Genomic DNA, 24,533 nt, shown 5'->3' with positions numbered 1-24,533 from the left:
GCCCAATGTCCTCTTTTCTGGCCCGTCATCAATCACTCCATCTTTACATCCATCAATCCACTATTTCCTTTCTTCCTCTTTTTCCACAGCAATCAAGCATTGTGCTCCCTAGGCCTTGTAATTTGATGCAATACCCTCCCATCAGAGAAAATGTTATAGTGGGATAGAAATAGATGATAGGTAAGAGTGCTGTGCAGGTTCTGTTCGTAAAGAATGTTTTGGTCAGTAGATGATGTCTGATTTCCTCTCACCCTCTGGGCCCAGCTGCAATAAGTCTAGAAACGTAACTAGATCATGGGAACCACTGGTGTCTTTGTTGCCCGTGCCAAGACAAAAAAAAAAAAGGAAAATTCCTGGCGGCCAATCACCTTATAGAAAGAAAAGCTGGCGTCTTTTGCAGTTTTGCGGATTACAGTGCAGTCTAGTATCAGATTTATTGATTTTTTTTTAACAACAGGGCACTTTGATATTGTAAAAAATTCTTCAGAGGGCTCCAACACTCTAGTGTTGTTATGCAGCCCTTTACTACTGCCAGTACTAAGATGTACTCTGTCATATTTACTAAAACATACTTTTCCGTTGATGAGGGGACATTTACCCTTTGCCTTTTTGCCCCTTTGTCAAATCATGAAATAACTACTTTTTTTACTTGCAGAGTTGAGATCTGTCTTTTTTAACCTGGTTATTGCCAATGTGCAGGCATAGTATCTGTCTAAAAACATCTCAAAGATCACAAATCTAAAGAATTAGAAGAACAGTTGTGAAATAATAGTATTGACATTTTTCACTCCGAAAAGTATTACAAAGCCATTACCACATTTTATAGCTACAGTAGACTGCTGTGGGAAACGCTGCCTACTTCAGAAAAAGCCCTAAAAGAATAGTGCTAAACTTTCTTAGGGGTTACTGACCTGCTGAAATAATTCCAAAAGACATGCAGCAACAGATCCAGGAAGTCTTCAAGGAACCGAAAAAAAAATTATAAAACCTGCTGGTACCACTAACTTCATTCAAAGTGCCTTCAAACATGGAGGTTGAAGTGTGGAGTTTTGGAAAGCCTTAGAGCAGGGGTCCCCAAATCCAGGCCTCAGAGGCCGGTGTCCTACATGTTTTCCAGCCAACCTGCCACTGAATCTCCTTATTGGCTAAACACATCTGATCCAGGTAATCGGCAGCAAATAAGGCAGGGTTTTTTGAAAACCAGCAGGACACACCGGCCCTCGAGGCCTGGATTTGAGGACCCCTGCCTTACAGCATTTTGACCTTTGACTTGCTATGAGTGATAAAACCATGAAAACAGAAACTCAAAGTAAAATGTCCATCCATCATTTTATGACCTAAAGCACTTTTGTGTTCTGTAGTAAAACAATGATCATAAACACACAGATAAGACCAACCGTGAAAGCCCTTAACCCCCCAATTACCCCATTATTACATAATCGTCTGCTCTTATACTGTATGTATGTGTGGAAGAAAACAAAAATTTGATGTATTATCCAAATAGAAAAAAAAAATAATATATGTTGCACAGCTCTTTCTGGCAAAAATGGGCTGAAATTCCTCTTATTCCTCAGTGTTAAAATAGGCATGTTTTCTTGTTTACTGTTATCTTTAAGCAATTCACTGAATGAAGAAACACATAATGCATAAATTGATGACTTTGATATCCATTGTGTTTTTTCACAATTCTAATAGATTTTTCAGGGAAGAGTTTAAAGTTATGATCAAGTCATTACTTTTTAAATATTAATATGTGATTATTGTAATTGCATACACTATAAACCATTAAGCGGCAGATTTTTCAAGTGTTTCAGTTTAAAATATGCACTAAAAATTCTCTTACAATTCAATCTTAAGATCTAATATGACCTCTTCTCTTAAGATGTGCTGTGCTCTAGTTTGAGAAATGCTGTGAATAAAAATAGGGATACATTTCCTAGAAAACACATTGACTATTTCACATTTAATTTATGCTTAACCAAAATGAGTAAACCATATGCAATAGGTATGCAGGTTTCGCTCTCTTTGAAAAACAGCTTTTGGTTGTTGTTTTTTTCCATTACACAACAAGTAAATAGATTTGTGTACTTTGAATTGAGAAGACAGAGCAGGTTTGTGGGCTGTATTATATTGACTTATTGTTTTCTGCCACTTATATAAAATCAATCTAATTTCTTTCTTTTTTTTTATCTACTGCAATGCAGCCTACAGTCCCTCTGTACAAATAGAGCTTAGTGATTTGCTTCTAAAGCAAATGTTCTGTTTATTTTAAGCTATCTCATATAGCCTTCCTTAGATTAGCATCAGAAAAACAAATAAAGCCAACACTGAGATGTAAGGCCAGCAGACCTATATCTATTTTCTTATTAAGGCTTCAATATCCTTCAGCATTGATAGGAATCTCTTTCTTCATCTCTGACCCCGCTTTAACTTGTCAGTGTGCAAGTTTGTTTGTTGGTTTGTTCTTATGTGTGTCTTTGCATCTTTAGCTGTACATGTTTCTATCTTTTGCACTTATATTTGGCCTCCCAGCTAGCTTTAGTCTGTGAAGTCTTAATAATTCTGAACCATCTATGTGCACCTGACCCACTATGTAAGGTGACACACTTCTTTAGAACACAACTTTTGAACACATGAAAACGTCAGTATTAGGGTATTGGCATTGAGCATCTAGGCTTTCATTTTTAGGTCACACACTAGTGATGTTTATGATGGATCTTCAAAAATGAAGCATCTGTGCTTCATTTTTGAAGAATTTGGAGTATGACTTGATACCCTTTTCAATACATTAAGGGTCTATAGCGTGCTTTTCTTAAGCCTTTCAGAGGAATCTGTATCCATATATCTGATAATATATAACCTTTGGCACATTAAAGAGCAACTTTTTTCAAATTAAATATTAGTTATTTTTGGAGTTCATTTTTTAACCTCAAAGGAAAACGTCCCGTCTCTGAGACACCGGCTTTCTGTCCTTGTGGGTGCCGCCCATTTCATGACGTCAACCTAGAGTCGGCCTTGGGAGCATGTCTGCGTTTCATCCACGAAATCATCTGAACTTTTGCAAAGATGGATGTGCATATTGTGGAGCCCTACAAAAGCCTTTTTGCTGATCATTGCTAGCTCCACTGAGAAAGTAGATGTGTGTGTTAGCCTGGGGGCAGTGCTGGCAGCATAGACTCTTCCTGGAAGGAGTTGTTCCTTACTTTCATACGTATGAATGGGACAACCCACTCGTTTTCATGGAGCACGGCCTGGTGCTCACACCCGATGGTTTCAGAGGAATAATCAGAAATGCATGAATGTACTGCTTTGGGGTTGTTTTTTGCAAGGAATTTACAATATAATATACTTAATAGCTCAAAAAGTTGATTTTTGCATGATATATATAGGCCCTTTGAGTTTTGTAAAGCTATTTCTGAGCTTATATTTTTGACTGGAAAGCAAGAAATATCAAGGTGAGCTGTTTATAAAATCCAAGACATTCTAAACATTCTAGATTATCTTAATCCAATTCAGTCCAGATCATCCCATTTAGACCCCATTGTTTTATACTTATTGCCTCTATCAGTGACCAGCAGATTACACTGAATGGTTTTGGGCTTAATCCGTGCAGGCTAGAGTCCCTTTAAACAAAAGATTTGGAAGAAATGTCCAGATGAACCAGCCTCGGTAAAAGCAACCATCTGTCATGACTGATTAGGTTCTGAGAGGACAGGAAAAAACAAACACAGAACACTGGAACATTTGTTATAAGATAAAAAAAAAAGAGTTAAGCCGTTAACTACAACAGTTAAACGATAAAGCTGATGAGTGCTGGATCACTGGAACATCTGTTATAAGACATGGTTATGTTCAGGTTGTGGGGCTAACCCCGGTCCTCAAAGTCACCAGCTTGTTTTCTAGTTTTCCTTAATAGTAATTAACCGCAAACCGTGTAGGTAAAGTTGGAGAACGAGTTTGTATGATCTCGAGGTCCATGGTTGGCCAGCCCTAAGTCTGTGTTTATGAAGAAAACCCCCAGGTTTTTTTTTGCTAAAAAAGGCCAACAAGTCTAAGCCTTTAGTCAGAACTGCCCTTAGGAGCCCTCGTACAAGAAACATCAAAGCCACCAAATTGTTCCTGAACATGGCTGTGTTTGCACCTCACCGCTTTGCAGGGTATGGGTCAAACGCAGAGAACAAATTTCACACACCTAGGTGCCTGACTGCTACACTCTATGCGGCTTGATATAACGAACCATTGTCTCTTTACCTCTGACCTGTAGAAAATAGAGTTTAGTACCTTTTAGGGGGTATATGCTAGGGCTAGGGCTAGGGCATTTTCGATATGAGGAAAATCGCGATATGCGATATTGGTGATTAATATTGCGATAACGATATAATTTGCGGTATATAAACAAATATCAAACCAACCAAAAACATCATTTCCATTTCAATGCAACAGTATAAAAATTATACTCCAAATGACCCTTGTCGACATAGGAGGCAAACGTCAAACATAAAAGGGCTCATTTGATTGATCAACAGCGTAAACGGGTCCTTCCAATTGGTTAAATGCATAAAGGGATTCATTTCATTTATTCAATATTTCAAGCTGCCATGAGTTTGTTTTAGCACATTTAACCCTTGTGCTATCTTAGATGACCCCCCCCCTTACTTTGACGTGTTCTCCCTACTATGACAAAGGTGGATAAATGTGGAAAGATTTCATGTAATCCATGGACACCAGTGAAGATCAAAAATCATTGAAGAAAAAAGGTTCAGTGCACTGTGTAGTGGGTCTAGATGACCCAACTCCCAATGTTAAAGTGCCTAGGATAGCACAAAAGTCAAGGTAACAATTTATAGCGATTTTCGCCGTCTTTTGCGGTATACATATTGCACAGCTTGATGTCGCGATAACGATAAATTTGCGGTATATTGTGCAGGCCTAGTATATGCAATTCAATACTAAGTTATACCTAAAGACTTTTGATTTTAATTGATATGTCTGGATTGCTGCTCTATCTTTTGACCTTTACAGAATGTTATTATGGCCCGCAGCAGTCATAGACTGCAAGGACCATATTGTAACTGGTACGAGGGTCGAACACTCAAAAAGTCCAAAACGTCAAAAAAACGCGTCAAAACGCCAAAAAATGGGGTCAAAAGTCGCCCAAAGCACAAAACGACACGACAATTGTGTAACGCAACAAAAATACACACACACACGCACAACACCAACGCACAAACGTCAAAATTGTAGTCGCAAAAATGACGACAAAAACCCAAAAAAGCCCCAAAAAGCCCTCAAAAGACGGGTTTAAAGCCAAAAAGACATGCCCAGCCTATAGTAAAAGACAGGCCGCATTGAAATACATAGGCCACCTGACTGCAAAAACTTCTATATTGTTTCTGCTTCGTTTCATTATTATGGCCCGCAGCACTCAGAGTGCAAGGACCATATTGTAACTGGTACGAGGGTCGAACACTCAAAAAGGTCCAAAACGTCAAAAAAACGCGTCAAAACGCCAAAAAATGGGGTCAAAAGTCGCCCAAAGCACAAAACAACACGACAATTGTGTAACGCAACAAAAATACACACACACACGCACAACACCAACGCAAAAACGTCAAAATTGTAGTCGCAAAAATGACGACAAAAAAACAAAAAAGCCCCAAAAAGCCCTCAAAAGACAGGTTTAAAGCCAAAAAGACATGCCCAGCCTATAGTAAAAGACAGGCCGCATTGAAATACATAGGAAATCCTAACCGCAAAAACTTCTATATTGTTTTTCGAATGTTTATTATTATTATGGCCCGCAGCACTCACAGAGTGCAAGGACCATATTGTAACTGCTACGAGGGTCGAACACTCAAAAGGTCCAAAACGTCAAAAAAACGCGTCAAAACGCCAAAAAATGGGGTCAAAAGTCGCCCAAAGCACAAAACGACACGACAATTGTGTAACGCAACAAAAATACACACACACACGCACAACACAAAGCACAAACGTCAAAATTGTAGTCGCAAAAATGACGACAAAAACCCAAAAAAGCCCCAAAAAGCCCTCAAAAGACGGGTTTAAAGCCAAAAACACATGCCCAGCCTATAATAAAAGACAGGCCGCATTGAAATACATAGGCCACCTGACTGCAAAAACTTCTATATTGTTTCTGCTTTGTTTCATTATTATGGCCCGCAGCACTCACAGAGTGCAAGGACCATATTGTAACTGGTACGAGGGTCGAACACTCAAAAAGTCCAAAACGTCAAAAAAACGCGTCAAAACGCCAAAAAATGGGGTCAAAAGTCGCCCAAAGCACACAACGACACGACAATTGTGTAACGCAACAAAAATACACACACACACGCACAACACCAACGCAAAAACGTCAAATTTGTAATCGCAAAAATGACGACAAAAACACGAAAAAGCCCCAAAAAGCCCTCAAAAGAAGGGTTTAAAGCCAAACAGACATGCCCAGCCTATAGTAAAAGACAGGCCGCATTGAAATACATAGGAAATCCTAACCGCAAAAACTTCTATATTGTTTCTGCTTTGTTTCATTTTTATTATTATGGCCCGCAGCAGTCATAGACTGCAAGGACCATATTTTAACTGGTACGAGGGTCGAACACTCAAAAAGTCCAAAACGTCAAAAAAACGCGTCAAAACGCCAAAAAATGGGGTCAAAAAACGCCCAAAGCAAAAAATGACACAACAATTGTGTAACGCAACAAAAATACACACACACACGCACAACACCAACGCAAAAACGTCAAAATTGTAGTCGCAAAAATGACGACAAAAAACCAAAAAAGCCCCAAAAAGCCCTCAAAGAACGGGTTTAAAGCCAAAAAGACATGCCCAGCCTATAGTAAAAGACAGGCCGCATTGAAATACATAGGCCACCTGACTGCAAAAACTTCTATATTGTTTTTCGAATGTTTTTTTATTATTATTATGGTTTCTAACGGCGTCTTTGAGCTCAAATGGTTGGAGAAAAAATGAACAGAAAAGCCGCCATTTTGGAAAAAGTAGGTTTTTTATCAACTTATGACATGTAGCTCTCACCAATGGAGGAATGTGTTTTTCTGAGTCAGTTGATGATGCAGATCGCTATGCTAGCAATTTTAGCTATATTAGCATTACTAGCATAGTTAGCATAATTAGCATTTTAGGTAATGTGTTTTTCTGAGTCAGTTGATGATGCTGATCGCTATGCTAGCACTTTTAGCCACATTAGCATAGCTAGCATAACTAGCATAATTAGCATTTTAGGTAATGTGTTTTTCTGATTCAGTTAATGATGCTGATCGCTATGCTAGCACTTTTAGCCACATTAGCATAGCTAGCATAGTTAGCATAATTAGCATTTTAGGTAATGTGTTTTTCTGAGTCAGTTGATGATGCTGATCGCTATGCTAGCACTTTTAGCCACATTAGCATTGCTAGCATAGTTAGCATAATTAGCATTTTAGGTGATGTGTTTTTCTGTGTCGGTTGATGATGCTGATCGCTATGCTAGCACTTTTAGCCACATTAGCATAGTTAGCATAGTTAGCATAATTAGCAAATCCAGCCTTGACTAGCTTTTAATTTGCGGGCTGTGAGGGCGGTGAGGTCAGCGGTGGTGCGTAGAGTTGGGCGTGGAGGCGGGTTGCGTCTGCGGGCCATACAACGCCGCTTGCGGCTTTAATTATGGCCCGCAGCAGTCATAGACTGCAAGGACCATATTGTAACTGGTACGAGGGTCGAACACTCAAAAAGTCCAAAACGTCAAAAAAACGCGTCAAAACGCCCAAAAATGGGGTCAAAAGTCGCCCAAAGCACACAACGACACGACAATTGTGTAACGCAACAAAAATACACACACACACGCACAACACTAATGCAAAAACGTCAAAATTGTAGTCGCAAAAATGATGACAAAAACACAAAAAAGCCCCAAAAAGCCCTCAAAAGACGGGTTTAAAGCCAAAAAGACATGCCCAGCCTATAGTAAAAGACAGGCCGCATTGAAATACATAGGCCACCTGACTGCAAAAACTTCTATATTGTTTCTGCTTTGTTTCATTATTATTATTATTCCGCTTTCTATCTGCGCCTTTGAGCTCAAAATTGACCCCCGCCACATACCCGAAAACTCACCAAAATTGGCACACACCTGGGATAAATTGAAAATGAATTTTCGGCAAAGAGAACGTCAACCCCCCGAAGTCGATGACATCACGGCGAGCGTTCCCGTAAAAAAAATGAATGGGCCGAAAATCGCTTATGGGGCCAAAAAAAAATATTTTGAAATACAGGTACGAAACCAAAACACGCGTGTTGGAAATATCCCAAAGAAGTTGTGAAATTATTATGGGATGGCCACACGACCTACGGCTTGGCGGCCATTTTGTGGCGAACTCTGAGAAATGGCGATTTTCGTGTTCTATCACAATATGGGAAAACGAGACTTTTGTTTAAGCGATTTTCACGAAATTGCATACACATGCCACATACACGATTCTACAACTACCAAAGAAGTTTATTTGACCTTTGACCCTGGGAAAAGGCGGCCATCTTGAATTTTCATTAAAAAGCACCTTTAGTAAAGGATACAAACAAAAACTCGTCCTAGGGATTTATTTCGATCTTTTTGAAACTTCTCGGGCATCAATGGCAAGTTACTGTGGACAAAATGTTGGAATTAGAAGTTGTAGAATTTGAAACGCGTGCGCATGGCGAATTCGCAACCGTCGCCATTTTAGCTAGCTCGCACATATTTTATCGGAATAGCCTGAAACTGAAATATGCGATTCCCTGGCCCATACTGAACAAAATGATGTCACATACGACAAAATCGATAAAGGAATGTGGCCATGGTAAACAAAAAACAATCGCAAAAAAAAGTGCTGACTCGGCTAAAAAAAAAAATTTCGGATTTTTTATTTAAGAATCGGCTAGCCAAACCCAGATAACTTTGTCGGGTATATCCAAACAAAGTTTTGAAATCATTACGTGATGGCGACACGACCTACGGTTTGGCGGCCATTTTGTGCCAAAATCTGCCATTTTGAGTTTATCGCGTTTTTACACAATATGGAAAAATGAACTTTTTTTCGAACGATTTTGACGAAATTTGACTCGCATGTCCGTAGCATAAGTCTACAATAACCTCTGGAGTTTCGTCGACCTTTGACCTCGGGAAAAGGCGGCCATCTTGAATTTCCTATAAAAAACACCTTCGCCACCGGATTCAAACGTAAACTTGTCGTTGGAATTTTTATCGATCGTCGCGAAACTTTTTGGGCATCAATGGCAAGCTACTGTGGAAAAAATGTTGGAATTAGAAGTTGTAGATTTTAAACGGCGTGCGCGTGGCGAGCTAGCAAAGTGGCGCAGTGTTATAACTCCTATGTTTTTCAATGGACTACTGTGAAATTTGAATGCATGCAATAATGCCTGAAACTGCATACATTGAAAAACACTGGAAATAGACATATAAGGAATGTGGGCGTGGTTAGCATAAAACCACTGTTGCTAAGGACGACAAAAAGTTTACTTTTACCGATTTGTCCGTAACTGACGTCCATCTGTTCGTCTTCTCAAGGGGACCAAAACATAATATGGTTGCTATGGAGATAAAATAAACAAAAAAGCCGCCATTTTGGAAAAATTGGGTTTTTTATCAACTTATGGCATATAGCCCTCACCAATGGAGGAATGTGTTTTTCTGAGTCAGTTGATGATGCTGATCGCTATGCTAGCACTTTTAGCTATGTTAGCATAGCTAGCATAGTTAGCATAATTAGCATTTTAGGTAATATGTTTTTCTGAGTCAGTTAATGATGGTGATCGCTATGCTAGCACTTTTAGCTATGTTAGCATAGCTAGCATAGTTAGCATAATTATCATTTTAGGTAATGTGTTTTTCTGAGTCAGTTGATGATGCTGATCGCTATGCTAGCACTTTTAGCTATGTTAGCATAGTTAGCATTGTTAGCATAATTAGCATTATAGGTAATGTGTTTTTCTGAGTCAGTTGATGATGCTGATCGCTATGCTAGCACTTTTAGCTATGTTAGCATAGCTAGCATAGTTAGCATAATTAGCATTTTAGGTAATGTGTTTTTCTGAGTCAGTTAATGATGCTGATCGCTATGCTAGCACTTTTAGCTATGTTAGCATAGCTAGCATAGTTAGCATAATTAGCATTTTAGGTAATGTGTTTTTCTGAGTCAGTTAATGATGCTGATCGCTATGCTAGCACTTTTAGCCACATTGGCATAGCTAGCATAGTTAGCATAATTAGCATTTTAGGTAATGTGTTTTTCTGAGTCAGTTGATGATGCTGATCGCTATGCTAGCACTTTTAGCTATGTTAGCATAGCTAGCATAGTTGGCATAATTAGCATTTCAGGTAATGTGTTTTTCTGAGTCAGTTGATGATGCTGATCGCTATGCTTGCACTTGTAGCCACATTAGCATAGCTAGCATAGTTAGCATAATTAGCATATGCAGTTTTGACTTGCCATTATAAAAAGTGGGCGGTGAGGGCGGTGGTGCGTAGAGTTGGGCGTGGAAGGCGGGTTGCGTCTGCGGGCCATACAACGCCGCTTGCGGCTTTAATTATTATTATTGTTGTTTCTAACGGCGTCTTTGAGCTCAAATTTGACCCCCGCCACATACCCGAAAACTCACCAAAATTGGCACACATCTGGGATAAATTGAAAATGAATTTTCGGCAAAGAAAACGTCAACCCCCCCACGACGATGACATCACGGCGAGCGTTCTCGTAAAAAAAATGAATGGGCCGAAAATCGCTTATGGGGCCAAAAAAAAATATTTTGGAATACAGTTAAGAACCCAAAACACGCGTGTTGGAGATATCCCAAAGAAGTTCTGAAATCATTATGGGATGGCCACACGACCTACGGCTTGGCGGCCATTTTGTGGCGAACTCAGAGAAATGGCGATTTTCGTGTTTTTTCACAATATGGGAAAACGACACTTTTGTTCAAGCGATTTTCACGAAATTGCACACACATGCCACAAACACGATTCTACAACTACCAAAGAAGTTTTGTTGACCTTTGACCATGGCAAGGGGCGGCCATCTTGAATTTTCATAAAAAAGCACCTTTAGTAACGGATACAAACGAAAACTCGTCCTAGGGATTTTTATCGATCTTTTTGAAACTTTTCGGGCATCAATGGCAAGCTACTGTGGACAAAATGTTGGAATTAGAAGTTGTAGAATTTGAAACGCGTGCACGTGGCGAATTCCCAACCGTCGCCATTTTAGCTAGCTCGCACATATTTTATCGGAATAGCCTGAAACTGAAAAATGCGATTCCCTAACCCACTCTGAACAAAACGATGTCATATACGACAAAATCGATAAAGGAATGTGGCCGTGGTAAACAAAAAACGATCGCAAAAAAAAGTGCTGACTCGGCAAAAAAAAAAAATTTCGGATTTTTTTTTAAAGAATCGGCTAACGAAACCCAGATAACTTTGTCGGATATATCGAAACAAAGTTTTGAAATCATTACGTGATGGCGACACGACCTACGGTTTGGCGGCCATTTTGTGCCAAAATCTGCCATTTTGCGTTTTTCGCGTTTTTACACAACATGGAAAAATGAACTTTTTTTCGAGCGATTTTGACGAAATTTGACTCGCATGTCCCTAGCGTAAGTCTACAATCATCTTTGGAGTTTCGTCGACCTTTGACCTCGGGAAAAGGCGGCCTTCTTGAATTTTCTATAAAAAACACCTTTACCACCAGATTCAAACGTAAACTTGTCGTTGGAATTTTCATCGATTGTCTCGAAACTTTTTGGGCATCAATGGCAAGCTACTGTGGAAAAAATTTTGGAATTAGAAGTTGTAGATTTTGAACGGCGTGCGCGTGGCAAGCTAGCAAAGTGGCGCACTGTTATAACTCCCATGCATTTCAATACAATACAGTGAAAATTGAATGCATGCATTCATGCCTGAAACAGAATACATTGAAAAACACTGGATATGGACATATAAGGAATGTGGGCGTGGTTAGCATAAAACCCCTGTTGCTAAGGACAACAAAAATTTTACTTTTACCGATTTGTCCGAAACTGACGTCAATCTGTTCGTCCTCTCAAGGGGACCAAAACACAAAATGGTTGCTATGGAGATAAAATCAACAGAAAAGCCGCCATTTTGGAAAAAGTGGTTTTTTTTATCAACTTATGACATATAGCTCTCAGCAATGGAGGAATGTGTTTTTCTGAGTCAGTTGATGATGCTGATCGCTATGCTAGCACTTTTAGCTATGTTAGCATAACTTGCATAGTTAGCATAATTAGCATTTTAGGTAATGTGTTTTTCTGAGTCAGTTGATGATGCTGATCGCAATGCTAGCACTTTACGCCACATTAGCAGAGTTAGCATAGTTAGCATAATTACCAAATGCAGCCTTGACTAGCTTTTAATTTATGGGCTGTTAGGGCGGTGAGGTAGGCGTTGGTGAGTAGAGTTTTGCGTGGAAGGCGGGTTGCGTCTGCGGGCCATACATCGCCGCTTGCGGCTTTAATTATTATTATTGTTGTTTCTAACGGCGTCTTTGAGCTCAAATTTGACCCCCGCCACATACCCGAAAACTCACCAAAATTGGCACACATCTGGGATAAATTGAAAATGAATTTTCGGCAAAGAAAACGTCAACCCCCCCACGACGATGACATCACGGCGAGCGTTCTCGTAAAAAAAATGAATGGGCCGAAAATCGCTTATGGGGCCAAAAAAAAATATTTTGGAATACAGTTAAGAACCCAAAACACGCGTGTTGGAGATATCCCAAAGAAGTTCTGAAATCATTATGGGATGGCCACACGACCTACGGCTTGGCGGCCATTTTGTGGCGAACTCAGAGAAATGGCGATTTTCGTGTTTTTTCACAATATGGGAAAACGACACTTTTGTTCAAGCGATTTTCACGAAATTGCACACACATGCCACAAACACGATTCTACAACTACCAAAGAAGTTTTGTTGACCTTTGACCATGGCAAGGGGCGGCCATCTTGAATTTTCATAAAAAAGCACCTTTAGTAACGTATACAAACGAAAACTCGTCCTAGGGATTTTTATCGATCTTTTTGAAACTTCTCAGGCATCAATGGCAAGCTACTGTGGACAAAATGTTGGAATTAGAAGTTGTAGAATTTGAAACGCGTGCGCGTGGCGAATTCGCAACCGTCGCCATTTTAGCTAGCTCGCACATATTTTATCGGAATAGCCTGAAACTGAAATATGCGATACCCTGGCCCACACTGAACAAAACGATGTCACATACGACAAAATCGATAAAGGAATGTGGCCGTGGTAAACAAAAAACCGTCGCAAAAAAAAGTGCTGACTCGGCAAAAAAAAAATTTTTCGGATTTTATTTTTAAGAATCGGCTAACGAAACCCAGATAACTTTGTCGGGTATATCCAAAGAAAGTTTTGAAATCATTACGTGATGGCCACACGACCTACGGTTTGGCGGCCATTTTGTGCCAAAATCTGCCATTTTGAGTTTTTCGCGTTTTTACACGATATGGAAAAATGAACTTTTTTTCGAGCGATTTTCACGAAATTTGACGCGCATGTCCGTAGCGTAAGTCTACAATCACCTCTGGAGTTTCATTGACCTTTGACCTCGGGAAAAGGCGGCCATCTTGAATTTTCTATAAAAAACACCTTTACCACCAGATTCAAACGTAAACTTGTCGTTGGAATTTTCATCGATTGTCTCGAAACTTTTTGGGCATCAATGGCAAGCTACTGTGGAAAAAATGTTGGAATTAGAAGTTGCAGATTTTGAACGGCGTGCGCGTGGCGAGCTAGCAAAGTGGCGCACTGTTATAACTCCCATGCATTTCAATACAATACAGTGAAAATTGAATGCATGCATTAATGCCTGAAACTGAATACATTGAAAAACACTGGATATGGACATATAAGGAATGTGGGCGTGGTTAGCATAAAACCCCTGTTGCTAAGGACAACAAAGATTTTACTTTTACCGATTTGTCCGAAACTGACGTCAATCTGTTCGTCCTCTCAAGGGGACCAAAACACAAAATGGTTGCTATGGAGATAAAATCAACAGAAAAGCCGCCATTTTGGAAAAAGTGGGTTTTTTTATCAACTTATGACATATAGCTCTCAGCAATGGAGGAATGTGTTTTTCTGAGTCAGTTGATGATGCTGATCGCTATGCTAGCACTTTTAGCTATGTTAGCATAACTTGCATAGTTAGCATAATTAGCATTTTAGGTAATGTGTTTTTCTGAGTCAGTTGATGATGCTGATCGCAATGCTAGCACTTTACGCCACATTAGCAGAGTTAGCATAGTTAGCATAATTACCAAATGCAGCCTTGACTAGCTTTTAATTTATGGGCTGTTAGGGCGGTGAGGTAGGCGTTGGTGAGTAGAGTTTTGCGTGGAAGGCGGGTTGCGTCTGCGGGCCATACATCGCCGCTTGCGGCTTTAATTATGGCCCGCAGCAGTCATAGACTGCAAGGACCATATTGTAACTGCTACGAGGGTCGAACACTCAAAAAGGTCCAAAACGTCAAAAAAACGCGTCAAAACGCCAAAAAATGGGGTCAAAAGTCGCCCAAAGCACAAAACGACACGACAATTGTGTAACGCAACAAAAATACGCACACACACGCACAACACCAACGCAAAAACGTCAAAATTGTAGTCGCAAAAATGACGACAAAAACACAAAAAAGCCCCAAAAAGCCCTCAAAAGACGGGTTTAAAGCCAAAAAGACATGCCCAGCCTATAGTAAAAGACAGGCCGCATTGAAATACATAGGCCACCTGACTGCAAAAACTTCTATATTGTTTCTGCTTTGTTTCATTATTATGGCCCGCAGCAGTCATAGACTGCAAGGACCATATTGTAACTGGTACGAGGGTCGAACACTCAAAAAGTCCAAAACGTCAAAAAAACGCGTCAAAACGCCAAAAAATGGGGTCAAAAGTCGCCCAAAGCACAAAACGACTCGACAATTGTGTAACGCAACAAAAATATACACACACACGCACAACACACCCGCACAAACGTCAAAATTGTAGTCGCAAAAATGACGACAAAAACACAAAAAAGCCCCAAAAAGCCCTCAAAAGACAGGTTTAAAGCCAAAAAGACATGCCCAGCCTATAGTAAAAGACAGGCCGCATTGAAATACATAGGCCACCTGACTGCAAAAACTTCTATATTGTTTCTGCTTTGTTTCATTATTATTATTTTTTTTATTACGTTTCTTCTTTCTTACGGATCCGTTGAGCTCAAATTTGACCCCCGCCACATACCCGAAAACTCACCAAAATTGGCACACATCTGGGATAAATTGAAAATGAATTTTCGACAAAGAGAACGTCACCCCCCCGAAGTCGATGACATCACAGCGAGCGTTCCCGTAAAAAAAATGAATGGGCCGAAAATCGCTTATGGGGCCAAAAAAAATATTTCGGAATACAGTTACGAAACCAAAACACGCGTGTTGGAGATATCCCCAAGAAGTTTTGAAATCATTATGGGATGGCCACACGACCTACGGCTTGGCAGCCATTTTGTGGCGAACTCTGAGAAATGGCGATTTTTGTGTTTTTTGACAATATGGTAAAACAACACTTTTGTTCAAGCGATTTTCACGAAATCGGACACACATGCCACTAGCAGGATTCTACAATAACCAAAGAAGTTTCGTTGACCTTTGACCTTGGCAAGGGGCGGCCATCTTGAATTTTCATAAAAAAGCACTTTTAGTAACGGATACAAACGAAAACTCGTCCTAGGGATTTTTTCCGAGCTTTTTGAAACTTCTCGGGCATCAATGGCAAGCTACTGTGGACAAAATGTTGGAATTAGAAGTTGTAGAATTTGAAACGCGTGCGCGTGGCGAATTCGGAACCGTCGCCATTTAAGCTAGCACGCACATATTTTATCGGAATGTCGTGAAAATGAAATATACGATTCCCTGGCCCACACTGAACAAAACGATGTCAGATACGACAAAATCGATAAAGGAATGTGGCCGTGGTAAACAAAAAACCGTCGCAAAAAAAAGTGCTGACTCGGCAAAAAAAAAAATTTTCGGATTTTATTTTTATTAATCGGCTAACGAAACCCAGATAACTTTGTCGGGTATATCCAAAGAAAGTTTTGAAATCATTACGTGATGGCGACACGACCTACGGTTTGGCAGCCATTTTGTGCCAAAATCTGCCATTTTGAGTTTTTCGCGTTTTTACACAATATGGAAAAATGAACTTTTTTTCGAGCGATTTTCACGAAATTTGACTCGCATGTCCCTAGCGTAAGTCTACAATCACCTTTGGAGTTTCGTCGACCCTTGACCTCGGGAAAAGGCGGCCATCTTGAATTTTCTATAAAAAACACATTAACCACCAGATTCAAACGTAAACTTGTCGTTGGAATTTTCTTCGATCGTCTCAAAACTTTTTGGGCATCAATGGCAAGCTACTGTGTAAAAAATGTTGGAATTAGAAGTTGTAGATTTTGAACGGCGTGCGCGTGGCAAGCTAGCAAAGTGGCGCACTGTTATAACTCCCATGCATTTCAATACAATACAGTGAAAATTGAATGCATGCATTAATGCCTGAAACTGAATACATTGAAAAACACTGGATATGGACATATAAGGAATGTGGGCGTGGTTAGCATAAACCACTGTTGCTAAGGACGACAAAAAGTTTACTTTTACCGATTTGTCCGAAACTGACGTCAATCTGTTCGTCCTCCCGAGGGGACCAAAACATAAAATGGTTGCTATGGAGATAAAATCAACAGAAAAGCCGCCATTTTGGAAAGTGTTTTTTTTTTTATCAACTTATGACATATAGCTCTCACCAATGGAGGAATGTGTTTTTCTGAGTCAGTTGATGATGCTGATCGCTATGCTAGCACTTTTAGCTATGTTAGCATAACTAGCATAGTTAGCATAATTAGCATTTTTGGTAATGTGTTTTTCTGAGTCAGTTGATGATGCTGATCGCTATGCTAGCACTTTTAGCCACATTAGCATAGCTAGCATAGTTAGCATAATTTGCATTTTAGGTAATGTGTTTTTCTGAGTCAGTTGATGATGCTGATCGCTATGTTAGCACTTTTAGCCACATTGGCATAGCTAGCATAGTTAGCATAATTAGCATTTTAGGTAATGTGTTTTTCTGAGTCAGTTGATGATGCTGATTGCAATGCTAGCACTTTTAGCCACATTAGCATAGTTAGCATTGTTAGCCTAATTAGCAAATCCAGCCTTGATTAGCTTTTAATTTGCGGGCTGTGAGGGCGTTGAGGTCAGCGGTGGTACGTAGAGTTGGGCGTGGAAGGCGGGTTGCGTCTGCGGGCCATACAACGCCGCTTGCGGCTTTAATTATTATTATTTTTCTTCTACTTTCTTTCTTCCACTTTGAGCTCAAATTTGACCCCCGCCACATACCCGAAAACTCACCAAAATTGGCACACACCTAGGATAAATTGAAAATGAATTTTCGGCAAAAAGAACGTCACCCCCCCGAGGTCGATGACATCACGGCAAGCGTTCCCGTGAAAAAAATGAATGGGCCGAAAATCGCTTATGGGGCCAAAAAAAAAATTTTTGAAATACAGTTACAAAACCAAAACACGCGTGTTGGAGATATCCCAAAGAAGGTATGAAATCATTATGGGATGGCCACACGACTTACGGCTTGGCGGCCATTTTGTGGCGAACTCAGAGAAATGGCGATTTTCGTGTTTTTTGACAATATGGGAAAACGATACTTTTGTTCAAGCGATTTTCACGAAATTGCACACACATGCCACAAACACGATTCTACAACTACCAAAGAAGTTTTGTTGACCTTTGACCTTGGCAAAGGGCGGCCATCTTGAATTTTCATAAAAAAGCACCTTTAGTAACGGATACAAACGAAAACTCGTCCTAGGGATTTTTATCGATCTTTTTGAAACTTCTCGGGCATCAATGGCAAGCTACTGTGGACAAAATGTTGGAATTAGAAGTTGTAGAATTTGAAACGCGTGCGCGTGGCGAATTCGCAACCGTCGCCATTTTAGCTAGCTCGCAAATATTTTATCGAAATAGCCTTAAACTGAAATATGCGATACCCTGGCCCACACTGAACAAAACGATGTCACATACGACAAAATCGATAAAGGAATCTGGCCGTGGTAAACAAAAAACGATCGCAAAAAAAAGTGCTGACTCGGCAAAAAACAATTTTTTCGGATTTTATTTTTAAGAATCGGCTAACGAAACCCAGATAACTTTGTCGGGTATATCCAAAGAAAGTTTTGAAATCATTACGTGATGGCGACACGACCTACGGTTTGGCGGCCATTTTGTGCCAAAATCTGCCATTTTGAGTTTTTCGCGTTTTTACACAATATAGAAAAATGAACTTTTTTTCGAGCGATTTTCACGAAATTTGACGCGCATGTCCCTAGCGTAAGTCTACATTCACCTCTGGAGTTTCGTCGACCTTTGACCTCGGGAAAAGGCGGCCATCTTGAATTTTCTATAAAAAACACCTTTACCACCAGATTCAAACGTAAACTTGTCGTTGGAATTTTCAGCGATCGTCTCGAAACTTTTTGGGCATCAATGGCAAGCTACTGTGGAAAAAATGTTGGAATTAGAAGTTGTAGATTTTAAACGGCGTGCGCGTGGCGAGCTAGCAAAGTGGCGCACTGTTATAACTCCTATGTTTTTCAATGGACTATTGTGAAATTTGAATGCATGCAATAATGCCTGAAACTGCATACATTGAAAAACACTGGATATGGACATATAAGGAATTTGGGCGTGGTTAGCATAAAACCACTGTTGCTAAGGACAACAAAAACTTTACTTTTACCGATTATTCCGAAACTGACGTCAATCTGTTCTTCCTCCCGAGGGTACCAAAACATAAAATGGTTGCTATGGAGAAAAAATCAACAGAAAAGCCGCCATTTTGGAAAAAGTAGGTTTTTTATCAACTTGTGACATGTAGCTCTCACCAATGGAGGAATGTGTTTTTCTGAGTCAGTTGATGATGCAGATCGCTATGCTAGCAATTTTAGCTATATTAGCATTACTAGCATAGTTAGCATAATTAGCATTTTAGGTAATGTGTTTTTCTGAGTCAGTTGATGATGCTGATCGCTATGCTAGCACTTTTAGCCACATTAGCATAGCTAGCATAGTTAGCATAATTAGCATTTTAGGTAATGTGTTTTTCTGATTCAGTTAATGATGCTGATCGCTATGCTAGCACTTTTAGCCACATTAGCATAGCTAGCATAGTTAGCATAATTAGCATTTTAGGTAATGTGTTTTTCTGAGTCAGTTGATGATGCTGATCGCTATGCTAGCACTTTTAGCCACATTAGCATTGCTAGCATAGTTAGCATAATTAGCATTTTAGGTGATGTGTTTTTCTGTGTCGGTTGATGATGCTGATCGCTATGCTAGCACTTTTAGCCACATTAGCATAGTTAGCATAGTTAGCATAATTAGCAAATCCAGCCTTGACTAGCTTTTAATTTGCGGGCTGTGAGGGCGGTGAGGTCAGCGGTGGTGCGTAGAGTTGGGCGTGGAGGCGGGTTGCGTCTGCGGGCCATACAACGCCGCTTGCGGCTTTAATTATTATTCCCGTTTCTAACGGATCCGTTGAGCTCAAATTTGACCCCCGCCACATACCCGAAAACTCACCAAAATTGGCACACACCTGGGATAAATTGAAAATGAATTTTCGGCAAAGAGAACGTCACCCCCCCGAAATCGATGACATCACAGCGAGCGTTCCCGTAAAAAAAATGAATGGGCCGAAATCTCTTTATGGGGCCAAAAAAAAATATTTTGAAATAGAGCTATGAAACCAAAACACGCGTGTTGGAGATATCCCAAAGAAGTTTTGAAATCATTATGGGATGGCCACACGACCTACGGCTTGGCGGCCATTTTGTGGCGAACTCAGAGAAATGGCGATTTTCGTGTTTTTTGACAATATGGGAAAACGACACTTTTGTTTAAGCGATTTTCACGAAATTGCACACATATGCCAAGACCCTGATTCTACAATAACCAAAGAAGTTTCGTTGACCTTTGACCTTGGGAAGGGGCGGCCATCTTGAATTTTCTTAAAAAAGCACCTTTAGTAACGTATACAAACGAAAACTCGTCCTAGGGATTTTTATCGATCTTTTTGAAACTACTCGGGCATCAATGGCAAGCTACTGTGGACAAAATGTTGGAATTAGAAGTTGTAGAATTTGAAAGGCGTGCGCGTGGCGAATTCGCAATCGTCGCCATTTTAGCTAGCTCGCACATATTTTATCGGAATAGCCTGAAACTGAAATATGCGATACCCTGGCCCACACTGAACAAAACGATGTCACATACGACAAAATCGAGAAAGGAATGTGGCCGTGGTAAACAAAAAACCGTCGCAAAAAAAAGTGCTGACTCGGCAAAAAAATTTTTTTTTCGGATTTTATTTTTAAGAATCGGCTAACGAAACCCAGATAACTCTGTCGGGTATATCCAAATAAAGTTTTGAAATCATTACGTGATGGCGACCTGACCTATGGTTTGGCGGCCATTTTGTGCCAAAATCTGCCGTTTTGAGTTTTTCGCGTTTTTACACAATATGGAAAAATGAACTTTTTTTCGAGCGATTTTCACGAAATTTGACGCGCATGTCCGTAGCGTAAGTCTACAATCACCTCTGGAGTTTCGTCGACCTTTGACCTCGGGAAAAGGCGGCCATCTTGAATTTTCTATAAAAAACACCTTTACCACCAGATTCAAACGTAAACTTGTCGTTGGAATTTTCATCGATTGTCTCGAAACTTTTTGGGCATCAATGGCAAGCTACTGTGGAAAAAATGTTGGAATTAGAAGTTGTAGATTTTGAACGGCGTGCGCGTGGCGAGCTAGCAAAGTGGCGCACTGTTATAACTCCCATGCATTTCAATACAATACAGTGAAAATTGAATGCATGCATAAATGCCTGAAACTGAATACATTGAAAAACACTGGATATGGACATATAAGGAATGTGGGCGTGGTTAGCATAAAACCCCTGTTGCTAAGGACAACAAAAATTTTACTTTTACCGATTTGTCCGAAACTGACGTCAATCTGTTCGTCCTCTCAAGGGGACCAAAACACAAAATGGTTGCTATGGAGATAAAATCAACAGAAAAGCCGCCATTTTGGAAAAAGTTGTTTTTTTTTATCAACTTATGACATATAGCTCTCAGCAATGGAGGAATGTGTTTTTCTGAGTCAGTTGATGATGCTGATCGCTATGCTAGCACTTTTAGCTATGTTAGCATAACTTGCATAGTTAGCATAATTAGCATTTTAGGTAATGTGTTTTTCTGAGTCAGTTGATAATGCTGATCGCTATGCTAGCACTTTTAGCCACATTAGCATAGCTAGCATAGATCGCATAATTAGCAATTTAGGTAATGTGTTTTTCTTAGTCAGTTGATGATGCTGATCGCTATGCTAGCACTTTTAGCCACATTAGCATAGTTAGCATAATTATCAAATCCAGCCTTGACTAGCTTTTCATTTGAGGACGGTGAGGGCGGCGAGGGCGGCGGTGGTGCGTAGCGTTGGGCGTGGAAGGCGGGTTGCGTCTGCGGGCCATACAACGCCGCTTGCGGCTTTAATTATTATTATTCTTCTTGCACACTAACGGCGTCTTTGAGCTTAATTTTGACCCCCGCCACATACCCGAAAACTCACCAAAATTGGCACACATCTGGGATAAATTGAAAATGAATTTTCGGCAAAGAGAACGTCACCCCCCCGAAGTCGATGACATCACAGCGAGCGTTCCCGTAAAAAAAATGAATGGGCCGAAAATCGCTTATGGGGCCAAAAAAAAATATTTCAAATTAGAGCAACGAAACCAAAACACGCGTGTTGGAGATATCCCAAAGAAGTTCTGAAATCATTATGGGATGGCCACACGACCTACGGCTTGGCGGCCATTTTGTGGCGAACTCAGAGAAATGGCGATTTTCGTGTTTTTTCACAATATGGGAAAACGACACTTTTGTTCAAGCGATTTTCACGAAATTGCACACACATGCCACAAACACGATTCTACAACTACCAAAGAAGTTTTGTTGACCTTTGACCATGGCAAGGGGCGGCCATCTTGAATTTTCATAAAAAAGCACCTTTAGTAACGTATACAAACGAAAACTCGTCCTAGGGATTTTTATCAATCTTTTTGAAACTTCTCGGGCATCAATGGCAAGCTACTGTGGACAAAATGTTGGAATTAGAAGTTGTAGAATTTGAAACGCGTGCGCGTGGCGAATTCGCAACCGTCGCCATTTTAGCTAGCTCGCACATATTTTATCGGAATAGCCTGAAACTGAAATATGCGATACCCTGGCCCACACTGAACAAAATGATGTCACATACGACAAAATCCATAAAGGAATGTGGCCGTGGTAAACAAAAAACGATCGCAAAAAAAAGTGCTGACTCGGCTAAAAAAAAAAAATTCGGATTTTTTTTTAAGAATCGGCTAGCGAAACCCAGATAACTTTGTCGGGTATATCCAAATAAAGTTTTGAAATCATTACGTGATGGCGACACGACCCACGGTTTGGCGGCCATTTTGTGCCAAAATCTGCCATTTTGAGTTTTTCGCGATTTTACACAATATGGAAAAATGAACTTTTTTTCAAGCGATTTTGACGAAATTTGACTGGCATGTCCCTAGCGTAAGTCTACAATCACCTTTGGAGTTTCGTCGACCTTTGACCTCGGGAAAAGGCGGCCATCTTGAATTTTATATAAAAAACACCTTTACCACCGGATTCAAACTTAAACTTGTCGTTGGAATTTTCATCAATCATCTCGAAACTTTTTAGGCATCAATGGCAAGCCACTGTGGAAAAAATGTTGGAATTAGAAGTTGTAGATTTTGAACGGCGTGTGCGTGGCATGCTAGCAAAGTGGCGCACTGTTATAACTCCCATGCATTTCAATACAATAGAGTGAAAATTGAATGCATGCATTCATACCTGAAACAGATTACATTGAAAAACACAGGATATGGACATATAAGGAATGTGGGCGTGGTTAGCATAAAACCACTGTTGCTAAGGACGACAAAAAGTTTACTTTTACCGATTTGACCGAAACTGACGTCAATCTGTTCGTCCTCCCGAGGGGACCAAAACATAAAATGGTTGCTATGGAGATAAAATCAACAGAAAAACCGCCATTTTGGAAAAAGTGGGTTTTTTAGCAACTTATGACATATAACTCTCACCAATGGAGGAATGTGTTTTTCTGAGTCAGTTGATGATGCTGATCGCTATGCTAGCACTTTTAGCTATGTTAGCATAACTAGCATAGTTAGCATAATTAACATTTTAGGTAATGTGTTTTTCTGAGTCAGTTGATGATGCTGATCGCTATGCTAGCACTTTTAGCCACATTAGCATAGCTAGCATAGTTAGCATAACTAGCATTTTAGGAAATGTGTTTTTCTGAGTCAGTTGATGATGCTGATCGCAATGTTAGCAATTTTAGCCACATTAGCATAGCTAGCATAGTTAGCATAATTAGCATTTTAGGTAATGTGTTTTTCTGAGAGAGTTGATTATGCTAATCGCTATGCTAGGACTTTTAGTCACATTAGCATAGTTAGCATAGTTAGCATTATTAGCAAATCCAGCCTTGACTAGCTTTTAATTTGTGGGCGGTGAGGGCGGAGAGGGCCGCGGTGTTGCGTAGAATTGGGCGTGGAAGGCGGGTTGCGTCTGCGGGCCATACAACGCCGCTTGCGGCTTTAATTATTATTATTCTTCTCGTCCTCTAACGGCGTCTTTGAGCTTAATTTTGACCCCCGCCACATACCCGAAAACTCACCAAAATTGGCACACACCTGGGATAAATTGAAAATGAATTTTCGGCAAAGAGAACGCCACCCCCCCGAAGTCGATGACATCACGGCGAGCGATCCCGTAAAAAAATGAATGGGCCGAAAATCGCTTATGGGGCCAAAAAAAAATATTTTGAAATACAGTTACGAAACCAAAACACGCGTGTTGGAGATATCCCAAAGAAGTTATGAAATCATTATGGGATGGCCACACGACTTACGGCTTGGCGGCCATTTTGTGGCGAACTCAGAGAAATGGCGATTTTCGTGTTTTTTGACAATATGGGAAAACTACACTTTTGTTCAAGCGATTTTCACGAAATTTCATACACATGCCACAAACACGATTCTACAACTACCAAAGAAGTTTTGTTGACCTTTGACCTTGGGAAGGGGCAGCCATCTTGAATTTTCAAAAAAAAGCACCTTTATTGACGGATACAAACGAAAACTCGTCCTAGGGATTTTTATCGATCTTTTTGAAACTTTTCGGGCATCAATGGCAAGCTACTGTGGACAAAATGTTGGAATTAGAAGTTGTAGAATTTGAAACGCGTGCACGTGGCGAATTCCCAACCGTCGCC

At 40.2% G+C, this 24,533-nt stretch overlaps 1 protein-coding gene across 1 annotated transcript in view; it reads left to right on the top strand.

Moving 5' to 3' along the window:
• Positions 1 to 24,533, top strand: part of rsrc1 (arginine/serine-rich coiled-coil 1) — a 134,622-nt gene that overhangs the window by 23,162 nt on the left and 86,927 nt on the right. The gene's annotated exons all lie outside the window — the stretch shown is intronic.

Source organism: Oryzias latipes, chromosome 13 (assembly GCF_053564925.1).
Source record: "Oryzias latipes strain Hd-rR chromosome 13, Olatipes_Hd-rR_3.1".
NCBI classification, from domain to species: domain Eukaryota; kingdom Metazoa; phylum Chordata; class Actinopteri; order Beloniformes; family Adrianichthyidae; genus Oryzias; species Oryzias latipes.
Note: the sequence above shows the minus strand (reverse complement) of the source record. Positions and strands in the feature narration are given on the sequence as shown.